The 12,417-nt window shown below is 35.7% G+C and overlaps 2 long non-coding RNA genes across 2 annotated transcripts; both read right to left on the reverse strand.

Annotated features, from left to right (window-relative positions):
- Positions 1-1,143: 1,143 nt before the first annotated feature.
- On the reverse strand, positions 1,144-2,590 carry LOC138889019 (uncharacterized). Its single transcript, XR_011406563.1, has 2 exons — positions 2,145-2,590; positions 1,144-1,372 (listed from the first exon to the last, which is right to left on the reverse strand). It is a non-coding gene; the product is annotated as an uncharacterized lncRNA (long non-coding RNA).
- An 8,064-nt stretch (positions 2,591-10,654) lies between these two features.
- LOC138889020 (uncharacterized) lies at positions 10,655-12,019 on the reverse strand. Its single transcript, XR_011406564.1, has 2 exons — positions 11,598-12,019; positions 10,655-10,806 (listed from the first exon to the last, which is right to left on the reverse strand). It is a non-coding gene; the product is annotated as an uncharacterized lncRNA (long non-coding RNA).
- Positions 12,020-12,417: the final 398 nt, after the last annotated feature.

Below are 12,417 nucleotides of genomic sequence, written 5' to 3' on the forward strand. Positions count from 1 at the left end.
GGAAGGATACATTTCAACACTTGTTGACCCACTTCAAACTTCCGTGGACGCACCTTCTTGTTATAAGCTCTTGACATCCTCTGTTGATACAACTGACCATGACAAACCGCTGTCAATCTTTTCTCATCGATCAAACTCAATTGTTCCAGACGGGTTTTGACCCATTCATCATCGTCAATTCCGGCCTCAGCGACAATCCGAAGGGACGAGATTTCAAATTCCGCGGGTATTGTCACACCCCTTTTCTCCCTCCAAGAGATAAGTGTGCAAAATGTAATAGATTGTGGGTTAAAGAGCTTTTCCAATTAATGTGACAAATTTGAAGTAGGGATTATTTTATTTACAGAGTTGCCACTTGGAATTGATTTTTACTGGTGTTCCAAGTCACCTTTTATTTGAATCCCTATTTAAAGGAAAGTTTGACTCTATTATTATTGGTCTGCGAAATTAAAGTCCGAGAAAGAAATTTTGTTGACCGGGGAGAAGGTGTAAGGCATTCCCTGAGTCCCGTGGTTCTAGCACGGTCGCTTTACTGACTACATTTGGCTTGAATTAAACTTGGATAAACTGTGGTTTATTTGATTTTTATGCTTTTCTTATGTCCGTTTTTATTTATTTTAAAAAAATAAAGAAAAGATTTGAATAATAATCTACAACTTAACTAATGAGAGAAAATTATTGTTATGCATACTAATTTAAAAGATGAGAGTAATGAGAGAAAATTATCAATTGACATTGCTTAAAACTAGTAAGATGTGGGCTTGTCTTGACATTGAATGAGGCAGCCCACTATTGGGTTGATGGAGTCAAATGGGCTCATGTCCAAGACAAAATCCAAAAGCCCATATGCTTTTGGACTTTAAATCTGCAGATATGGCCTTTTAAAGCTATGTTACAGATTTGGCCATATCTTGCTATTTGCAATCCGTAGCCAACTATTTACAAAAATAAGTTTACAGATTGTCTTTCTAATCTACAACTTAACTACCTTACTAAATAAGTATTTTTTAAGAGATAAAAAAAGATTATTGGGACCCTAAAATATAATAATAATAACAATAATAATAATAATAAAAACTTAGCTTGGTGATAACAAAGGGACAAACATGGCTACAAGGGTTCAAATTTTAATATATATGCTCCTTTCAGACAACCAAATGCCAGTGGAATTATATCTGATGTTTTGCAAAAATAAAAATAATTAAAGATGCTTAACACAATTTAATTAACTAACATGTCGTTATAACATTATCAAACATTTAAGAGCATATAAAACAGAATTATAATAGAAGGATAAAGCTACTAATATTTTCCAGCGTCATTATCTTTCATTCCAACTCAATTTTATGAGTTTACATGGTCCGAAAATTACCTGGACAGCAGAAAGAAGAACAAATACAGCATAGTCAACTTTTTCCAAAATCAACAGCAAAACAATTAAACGGGCAGCAACAACAGCAAAAAATAGCGACAACCGGCAGATTCAAACCCAAGAAAATAAACTAGAAATACCCCAGCAAAACAGTACAATTATGTAACCCCAGAAAAATCTTTCAAGACTACTCTATTTTCCTTAAACAAGTTTTTCACTTAAGAATCAACTCACAAAAGCTGCTAAAGGATATTATAGCTACTGATTTTTTCTCTTTTTTTTTTGTGTCTAGAGCTCCCTCAGTAAGATGGAGTGTCCTCCGTTTATATCAAAACAATCAGCTATTTCAAAAAAATTAAAAATCACTCTTTTTGACAGATTTTTCTACAAAATCTGCTCTTAAATTCAAAATGCCAGACTTTCTGGTTCAAATCTTGTCAAGTATTTCAAACAAAATCTGCTCTCCACTATTCAAAGACAGACTTTTATTCAAACACTGTCCAAAGGTCTACATTTTCTTACCAAACAATTTGACTTTTAAGTGTTGTACTCAAAGAGTCTTGAAGTAGTAAATAAACAATCAAACAAGTACCATATACTCTTAAGTATTTTTCACTACCTCACTTTTATCAATACAAAACTATTTTACTACTTCAACAAGTGCAAAAACAGAAAAATTGACATTTCAAACTTCAAAAACTAATGCTAAAATAATTAATAATAGACAAAAATAAAATAAAAAATCAGCCACGAAAAATAATAGGATTTTTACCATTTTATAATTTAAGTGGCCGAAAAAATGGTGGTATGCCTAAAGAGGGTGTTCGGGGAGGTCGTCGGAATTTGGCCGGATTTTGATCGCCGAATTTTCATGGTGAAATTGGAATCAATAGCTAGGTCTTGAGGATCTCTATCCATTGATGTAAGTATTGTGGGGTGGTAGTGGTTGGAGCTTCAAGAATTTAGGCAAAAAAGTGACGAGAAAGTTTCCTAGATCTAAGATTCAAGGAGTTTGAGAGATTTTTGAAAGATTTGGTTTGGAGATATGGAAGGAGGAAGTTGTGGAGATTACATGGTGTGAATTTGGAGATATTTGGAGGTGGTCCGCCGGCGGTGGCGATTTTCGGTCGGCGGCGGTGGGCGGAGCTGGGGCGGTGTAATGAGAGTGAACAAAGAGAGAGAAGAGAGAAGAAGGAGAAAAGAATTATGGGTGAAAATGAGGACAATTTTCAGATTTTTGAGGCTTTAAATACCTAAGCCAAAAGTGAATGAGATCCATTGGATCAAGATGGAATGGATGGGTATGATTTGATCTTGTTTCATTTAGTGAAACGACGTAGTTTTGAGGCAAAACTATGTAGTTTCAGACCCTTTCAATGGCAGCCCTTTATCTTGCACTCTTGGACACTTTTTCTTTCAAATTTGGCCAAATTTCTTCCTTAATCCTACTTATTAAACTAATTTTACACAAATAAATTAATTAAATAACTTATTCTAATGATCAATTAACTAGATTAATTCACCAACTGAACAGTAAGTTAATTCTTAAAATGCACAAATGAAGAAAGAACTATTTTTTATTTTTAGTATTTTATGATAGGAAATATGCAATTAAAATCACAAAAATTGAGAAAAATAATTAAAATAACAAAACACTAATAACTTTAGGAGGTGTTAAATAGTGCAAAAATTAGGTGTTCATAGCTGCCCCTCTTTGCTCGAGAACATGAAGAGTTTTCATGCAAAGAAAAGTGAATGTCATAGCTAATTTTTGCTCACATGTCACTCCAATGGAAGCAAAAAAAATTTTTTTTTGAAAAAAAGGTGACCGAACCTTGCTTCCGAGGCTGCCTACATATCCTTGGATATAAAGGAATCAGGTCAGTATAGTTCTGAAAAAATTTGGTAGCTGGGACTACCGGACACTAGAGTTAAGACTGTTTTTGTTGTTGTTGTCGTTGTTGCTATTGTTGTTACTCGCTTCTTACATCAAAAAAAGAAAAAGAGAAGAGTACTATATATGTCTGCAAACTAAGAGCACAAAATTCCTATCTATGTATCTTCTGGAGTCAAATCTTGATTCTTGACTTGCTCTCTTGCGTTGACCTTAGATTGGATTTTGATACTCTTTGAAGAAACGATTATGACTCAATTTCAGTTGCTTGCTTTCCTGATCTGAAATTGAGAAGATGAATCTTGAGAAGCTGGGTTACTGACACATTGTCAAAGTTAACTCCAACTATCCTGTGATCGAAAGACTTCTTCCTTCTGATGAGAAACTGAAACTGCAAACTTTAATCTTCACTTGTGCTATACGGCCGAGCCTGCAAAACCATCAAAGACAAACAAAAACGAACAAAAAAATTTCTGCCCCAGTCTGGCACTAGAAATATTTTGTGAGTGATTAGAGAAATCTGTAAATTATCTAATTTATTGAAAAGACAGACAGAAATAGTAGTATAAACTAGCTAAAAGAGATAAAATTTGGTAACAAATGATTGTGTAACCAGGGATCATTATCCCATACTACTGAAAGGAAATGTAATCAGGGGCTGGTACTTTCTCTTACTAGAAGGAAATAGAATCGGGTGTTAGCAGCATGTATTATTGATAAAGTGTTGAATCCTTTTAGGTGAAAAAAGGTTCGATCTGAGTTAAACTGTATTAAACAAACTGAACGAAGATTACTTCTACCCAGAACTACGAACTGGATCCCCCTAGGCGAAACGGTTCTACCTGGGTTAAGCTACGTAAAACACCCTGAGCGAAGGGTACTTCTACCCGGAAACTATGACCTGGATCCCCCTAGGCGAAACGGTTCTACCTGGGTTAAGCTACGTAAAACACCCTGAGCGAAGAGTACTTCTACCCGGAATATGAGCTGGATCCCCCTAGGTGAAAAGGTTCTACCTGGGTTAAGCTATGTAAAACAACCTGACCGAAGAGTGCTTCTACTCGGAACTATGAGTTGGATCCCCCTAGGTGAAAACGGTTCTACCTTAGTTAAGCTCCGTAAAACACCCTGAGCGAAGAGTACTTCTACCCAGAACTATGAACTGGATCCCCCTAGGCAAAATGATTCTACCTGGGTTAAGCTACGTAAAACGCCCTGAGCGAAGAGTACTTCTACCCGGAAACTATAAGTTGGATCCCCCTAGGCGAAACGGTTCTACCTGGGTTAAACTACGTAAAACCACCCTGAGCAAAGAGTACTTCTACCCGGAAACTATGAGCTGGATCCCTCTAGGCGTAACGGTTCTACCTGGGTTAAGCTACGTAAAACGCCCTGAGCGAAGAGTACTTCTACCCGAAAACTATGAGATGGATCCCCTAGGCGAAAAGGTTCTACCTGGGTTAAGCTACGTAAAAACAACCTGAGCGAAGAGTACTTCTACCCGGAACTATGAGCTGGATCCCCCTAGGCGAAACGGTTCTACCTGGGTTAAGCTATGTAAAACACCCTGAGCGAAGAGTACTTCTATCCGGAAACTATGAGCTGGATCCCCCTAGGCAAAACGGTTCTACCTGAGTTAAGCTTCAGAAATATGAGGTGTGAACAATAGTGATGCATGCTGAAAATAAAAAAAATGGAGATTTTAAGGATCTTACGTTTGGTGACATTCGTTCACTTAGAATCACCATTCTGCATGCTTTATTCCTGCTTCAAACAAAGAATAATTTGTGAGTTTTCAAAGTGGTGGTTGGTTTTGTGGCCTTGATTGTTTTGATCACTTGATCTCAGCCCTTTCAACTGAAACTGGTTGCTTCCTGAATACCGATTGCCTTTCTGACTCTGGAGAAACTCTAGCTTATCTAGACTTTGTCATGATGATTAGTTGGTGGAACTCAACCTTTTCGACTTTATCTTGCCTTCGTAGTCCTTTTCCTTCTGATTTCTCTTTTTTTTCTTCTTTTTTTTATATTCTTTTTTTTCATCATTTTTTTTCTTTTCTTTTCTTCGGAGCATTGGGGAACTTTCGGTTCCTCAAACTTTGCTGCAATGGCTAGTCGTGTGGGACTTAACCTTTTCCAATTTTATTTCGCCTTCGTTGGCCTTTCTTTTCTTGCTTCTTTCTCCCAACTTCAAATTCAGAGCATTTGGGATGCCTTGGCTTTTTTCAACTCTTTGCCGAGACGGTTAGCCATGTGGGACTCAACCTTTTCAACTTCATTTGCCTTTATAGGCACTCCATTTGATTTTCTCTTTCCAACAGTTTTGATTTCGAAGCATCGGCCGTCATGGCTAGTCGGGGTCGACTTGATGCCCGTACGATGATTGGTGCCTTTCTGCACATTAGCTCGCGCCAAATGAGAACCCTATAAATCAGTCTTGTCATCCTTTCTTTGTCTTAGTTTCGGAACAGTGTTAGACCGAAAGGGATTCAAAGAAAACAAACAATAGAATGGAGAATGAGTTTAAAACAAGAAATGTCCCTTTCGGGGAAAGGAAAGAAGGACTTATCTGGAGTACATGCGGACTTCAATGAATATGACATGCCTTTTGGACTGGATGCCTGATCTGTTTAAACCGTCCGACTCTCAGAAATTCATCACAATTTTTTCCTCAAAATCGAGAAACCTTGCCAGGACTCTGTCGGTGCCGATGGCTGTGAGGATCCTCTTTTCGATCAGGGGCTCCCTTTGCGGGTTTTCACGAGCTGACCTCTCTCATTTTTCTTCTCGCCTTATAGTTCTCTTTACGAGTTTTCACTAACAAGACTCTCTTATTTTTCATTTCTCTTCATACCATCGCCTCATGGTGCCCGTGTGGGTTTTCACCAATAAGACTCTCTCATTTTATTTCTCTCATTTTTATTGCATCGGATCCAAGTAATCGTATTCTATGATCCTTGAACATTCTCACTGATTGATCGTAGGACTTGAAAGGATTTGGGTAAAAATGATTTGGATCGAATTGCAACTTTGGAACCATTCAGGCGGGATCATCGTCGGACGATTATAATATCTGCCCCAGTTTCACTTTTGGGGGAATTTGCATTTTTATTTTGGTGTGACTAAACCCCAGTGAGAGGTTGCCTACGTATCCTTTCGGAATCAAGTCGAACATAGTTCAGGGAACTTTTTTTTTTCTTTCGTTTTTCTGTTTTGTTTTGTTTGCTCTTTCTTTTTCCTTTCCTTTTCCTCTTTTGTTTTTCTTTTTCTTTGTCTTTTCTTCCTCTTTTTTTGTACATTTTTTTTTCTTTTTCTTTTTTTTTTTTTTTCATTTCATTTTTCAATAACACTTTCAGATTCCAAAGAGGGTGATCAAAGAATGGGAGCCGGCTCAAAGGGTTTGCAAAGGGTTGATAGTGTTTGATTAGCGAGAATGAAAGCCTTTGTCATCCCAATTGGAGAATATTAGTACTATATGTAGGATCTAACATAGTACCTTTTGACTGCATTTGCATTGACAGTTATTTCAGGGACATTTCCTTCGATGTGTCCCAAGTGCAACACACTCTTTTGGCAGTACTCTTGTTGTAATGTACGGACCTTTCCAATCTGGGAACCAATTTTCCTTCAGTTGTTCCAACTCTTTGTTTTATTTCCTTAAACTTTATATTCATTTCGATCTAATCCTTGATTCATTATTTCGAGGCCTGACTGCTTTCAGGATCTGGGCATGAAGTCCGCAAGCATGTCATGTTATTGAAATCTGCATTTAACAAAACTAAAAAGAGAATAAGAAAATGACAAGGTTAAGAAAAGAGACAATCCTAGACAATGAAATATTAATTTCATTTGATTTTTGATTTTTGTTTTTAGTTTTTTTTATAGAAGGGTTTACATCGGAAAATAAGACAATAAAGTAAAACACCCGGATTACACCCTGAGATAATTCAGACGCAGAAAGGATAGCAAGACTGGCTACTAAAACTCCCGTCTGATAGAGAACTTTCATGTTTGGCGGCCATTTTTTAGCTTTTCTTCTGTCTCGACAATGGCTACAATGGCCTTCAGTGTCGGATCAAATTCCTCAGTTTCACAAATCATTCCGACCATTGGCCTGATGTTGTGGGCAGGCAACAGATTGTTCATCACATCAGGAGCTTCTTCATCCCGAAAAATGATTCTTTCAGCTTCAATCAAATCTTCAACTGCCTTTTTGAGGGTCCAACAGTCCTTTGTACTGTGTCCCACTGCTCCAGAGTGGTATTCATTCCTAGCGTCAGCTCGGTATGAGGGGGACCAGGGGTTCGGCCATTTCGGGGCCACTGGCTGCAATAGATCTAGCCTGATTAGCTTTTGGAACAAGCTTGTATACGATTCACCAATAGGGGTGAACTGATTCTTTCTGAATTGGGCGAGGATTGTATCGGAGATCATTTGGTTGGGGATTATATGGAGCTGGGTAAGGATGTGCATTTGTGGGAGGTGGAGCTCGGTTTTGTGTATAATGTTGTGGCCGCATGCAAGGTTGCGCGTTCATCACTGCATACCAACAAAACCAACCACCTGAACAGAACCTGACTAATTTGCTCACACCACAACCTGGTTAGTTTTGAGACATTTAACACATAGAAAATCGCACGTTGGGGATGCAATGCACTTAATAGTTAAACATTTCTACCATGTGTTTGAACGGTTGCATGTTTCATCCCGGCCTTAACTAACTCTTTAAGTATGTACCTCTTTTATTTCTACCTCTATTTAATCACTCTTGATTTTTTTCGTCTCTGTCGCTTTTTATTTTTTTGGCATTCTCCTTTTTTTTTGGTCACTCTTTTATTTTTTGTCACTCTCTTTTTTTCTTATTTTTCTTTTCTTTTTTTTTTAGTTTATTTTTTCCTCAGTTAATTCAATGGTTATGATCGAATCCGATGGGGATTATCTAGGTATCATGACGCCGCATGAATCAGATCATTACGTAGTTCAGAAAACATCAGGAATAAAGTACACAAACTAACTCTCGTTTTTTACTCATATACAAATAACTCCACGAAAACTCCTTACAAGGAAAATGATTTTGGATTTTTTTTTTTTTGGTAGAAAAAAAGGATTCAAAAGAAGAAAGAATTATTTTTTTTAGATTTTAATTTTTTATTGAATTGTTGAAAGTGAGACTTCTAAAGAAGAGCGATTTTTTTTTTTTGAAATTCTATTTTTTTGCTTTCATTTTGTTTTTGGAATTGTTGAAAGAAAGAATTAAAAAAAAATTGATTTTTTTGGAATTTTTTGAAATAAACACTTCTAAAGAAGAAATAAAATATTTTTGAATTCCGAATATTTTTTTTCAATTTTTGAAAGAAAAACTTCTGAAGCAGAAAAAATATATTTTGGAATTCAACAATTTTTTTTTTTGGAATTTTCGAATTTTTCTTTCATTTATTTATTTTTTGGTGATTTTTGAAGAAAAAAAATCTGATTTTGATTTTATTTTTTGTGGAAGAAAGACTTATAAAAGAAAAAAGAAGAAAATATTTTTGAATTTGTTTTTTGATTTTTTTTTAAAATTGGGGTCTCTAAGAAATTATTTTCTAAATAAGGAAGTAAAGAGAAATATATTTGAATTTATTTATTTTTTGAAAATTGGGGGCCGGAACCGATGAGGTTTGCCTACGTATCTTACATCCGATGAGAATCAGACCCGCTTAGTTCAGTAAAACTAGGTACTTTTCTTTTAATAATTCTGCTACACTAATTTTCTAAAGCCGGTCGACAATGCAAGTAAGTCTTCCAAATGATATATCAAGTAGCACATACGTGAACATGATGGTCTCAAATAGGATACCTGTCTTATACGAACCCGGCCCCTATGCTGAGTTTCGCTAAGTCAAATGCATGCGATGCACATAGAGCGAACCTACTAGGAAAATCCGGTATGAGGTTTGTTCTCCTAGGTTTAAATCTTGGTAGAAAACGTATCTAGACTGGCTTACTCGAGCGGACAACTCGAGCTGAGGAGGGTCAGTGTACCGGTAGCATTGCTTTCCGGCTTAACTGGTGGTGCTCCCCGCCTAAAATAGGTATGACTAAAATCCTTCATCGGGTGACAAATACCTCGGCTATCTGAAAGAAAGCGGGCTCTGTCAAGCAAATGCCCAATTTTAATTCAAGAAGACTCGGAGGGGTGCGTGGGAAGATAGTTTATATGTACCGTTCAAAAATATCAAAGCGGTAAAAAGCAAACAAGTAGCACATTATACCCAAATAAATCACAGTATATACAAAATTAATAAAGCCAAATAAAAGTCAACATGTACAACCAGAGATTTTGGGTTCGTTCCCAAGCAAAGTCGCCAGAGCTGTCACACTCCTTTTCTCCCTCCAAGAGATAAGTGTGCAAAATGTAACAGATTGTGGGTTAAAGAGCTTTTCCAATTAAAATGACAAATTTGAAGTAGGGATTATTTTATTTACAGAGTCGCCACTTGGAATTGATTTTTACTGGTGTTCCAAGTCACCTTTTATTTGAATCCCTATTTAAAGGAAAGTTTGACTCTATTATTATTGGTCTGCGAAATCAAAGTCCGAGAAAGAAATTTTGTTGACCGGGGAGAAGGTGTAAGGCATTCCCTGAGTCCCGTGGTTCTAGCACGGTCGCTTTATTGACTACATTTGGCTTGAATTAAACTTGGATAAACTGTGGTTTATTTGATTTTTATGCTTTTCTTATGTCCGTTTTTATTTATTTTAAAAAAAATTAAAGAAAAGATTTGAATAATAATCTACAACTTAACTAATGAGAGAAAATTATTGTTATGAATACTAATTTAAAAGATGAGAGTAATGAGAGAAAATTGTCAATTGACATTGCTTAAAACTAGTAAGATGTGAGCTTGTCTTGACATTGAATGAGGCAGCCCACTATTGGGTTGATGGAGTCAAATGGGCTCATGTCCAAGACAAAATCCAAAAGCCCATATGCTTTTGGACTTTAAATCTGCAGATATGGCCTTTTAAAGCTATGTTACAGATTTGGCCATATCTTGCTATTTGCAATCCGTAGCCAACTATTTACAAAAATAAGTTTATAGATTGTCTTTCTAATCTACAACTTAACTACCTTACTAAATACGTATTTTTTAACAGATAAAAAAAAGATTATTTGGACCCTAAAATATAATAATAATAATAATAATAATAATAATAACAACAAAAACAACAACAACAATAATAATAATAATAATAATAAAAACTTAGCTTGGTGATAACAAAGGGACAAACATGGCTACAAGGGTTCAAATTTTAATATATATGCTCCTTTCAGACAACCAAATGCCAGTGGAATTATATCTGATGCTTTGCAAAAATAAAAATAATTAAAGATGCTTAACACAATTTAATTAACTAACATATCGTTATAACATTATCAAACATTCAAGAGCATATAAAAATGAATTACAATAGAAGGATAAAGCTACTAATATTTCCCAGCGTCATTATCTTTCATTCCAACTCGATTTTATGAGTTTACATGGTCCGAAAATTACCTGGACAGCAGAAAGAAGAACAAATACAGCAGAGTCAGCTCTTTCCAAAATCAACAGCAAAACAATTAAATGGGCAGCAACAACAGCAAAAAATAGCGACAACCGGCAGATTCAAACCCAAGAAAATAAACTAGAAATACCCCAACAAAACAGTACAATTATGTAACTCCAGAAAAAACTTTCAAGACTACTCTATTTTCCTTAAACAAGTTTTTCACTTAAGGATTAACTCACAAAAGATGCTAAAGGATATTATAGCTACTGATTTTTTCTCTTTTTTGTGTGTCTAGAGCTCCCTCAGTAAGATGGGGTGTCCTCCTTTTATATCAAAACAATCAGCTATTTCAAAAAAATTAAAAATCACTCTTTTTGACAGATTTTTCTACAAAATCTGCTCTTAAATTCAAAATGCCAGACTTTCTGGTTCAAATCTTGTCAAGTATTTCAAACAAAATCTGCTCTCCACTATTCAAAGACAGACTTTTATTCAAACACTGTCCAAAGGTCTACATTTTCTTACCAAACAATTTGACTTTTGAGTGTTGTACTCAAAGAGTCTTGAAGTAGTAAATAAACAATCAAACAAGTACCATATACTCTTAAGTATTTTTCACTACCTCACTTTTATCAACACAAAACTATTTTACTACTTCAACAAGTGCAAAAACAGAAAATTTGACATTTCAAACTTCAAAAACTAATGCTAAAATAATTAATAATAGACAAAAATAAGATCTGAAAAAATAAAAATAAAATAAAAAATCAGCCACGAAAAATAATAGGATTTTTACCATTTTATAATTCAAGTGGCCGAAAAAATGGTGGTATGCCAAAAGAGGGTGTTCGGGGAGGTCGCCGGAATTTGGCCGAATTTTGATCGCCGGATTTTCATGGTGAAATTGGCATCAATAGCTAGGTCTTGAGGAGCTCTATCCATTGATGTAAGTATTTAGGGTGGTAGTGGTTGGAGCTTCAAGAATTTGGGCAAAAAAGTGACGGGAAAGTTTCCTAGATCTAAGATTCAATGAGTTTGAGAGATTTTTGAAGGATTTGGTTTGGAGATATGGAAGGAGGAAGTTGTGGAGATTACATGGTGTGAATTTGGAGGTGTTTGGAGGTGGTCCGCCGGCGGTGGCGATTTCCGGCCGGCGGCGTAGAGAGAGTGAAGAGAGAGAGAAGAGAAAAGAAGGAGAAAAGAATTATGGGTGAAAATGAGGACAATTTTCAGATTTTTGAGGCTTTAAATACCTAAGCCAAGAGTGAATGAGATCCATTGGATCAAGATGGAATGGATGGGTATGATTTGATCTTGTTTCATTTAGTGAAACGACGTAGTTTTGAGGCAAAACTACGTAGTTTCAGACCCTTTCAATGGCAGCCCTTTATCTTGCACTCTTGGACACTTTTTCTTTCAAATTTGGCCAAATTTCTTCCTTAATCCTACTTATTAAACTAATTTTACACAAATAAATTAATTAAATAACATATTCTAATGATCAATTAACTAGATTAATTCACCAACTGAACAGCTAGTTAATTCTTAAAATGCACAAATGAATAAAGAACTATTTTTTTATTTTTAGTATTTATGATAGGGAATATGCAATTAAA

Source organism: Nicotiana sylvestris, chromosome 4, assembly GCF_000393655.2.
Source record: "Nicotiana sylvestris chromosome 4, ASM39365v2, whole genome shotgun sequence".
Classification (NCBI taxonomy): Eukaryota; Viridiplantae; Streptophyta; class Magnoliopsida; order Solanales; family Solanaceae; genus Nicotiana; species Nicotiana sylvestris.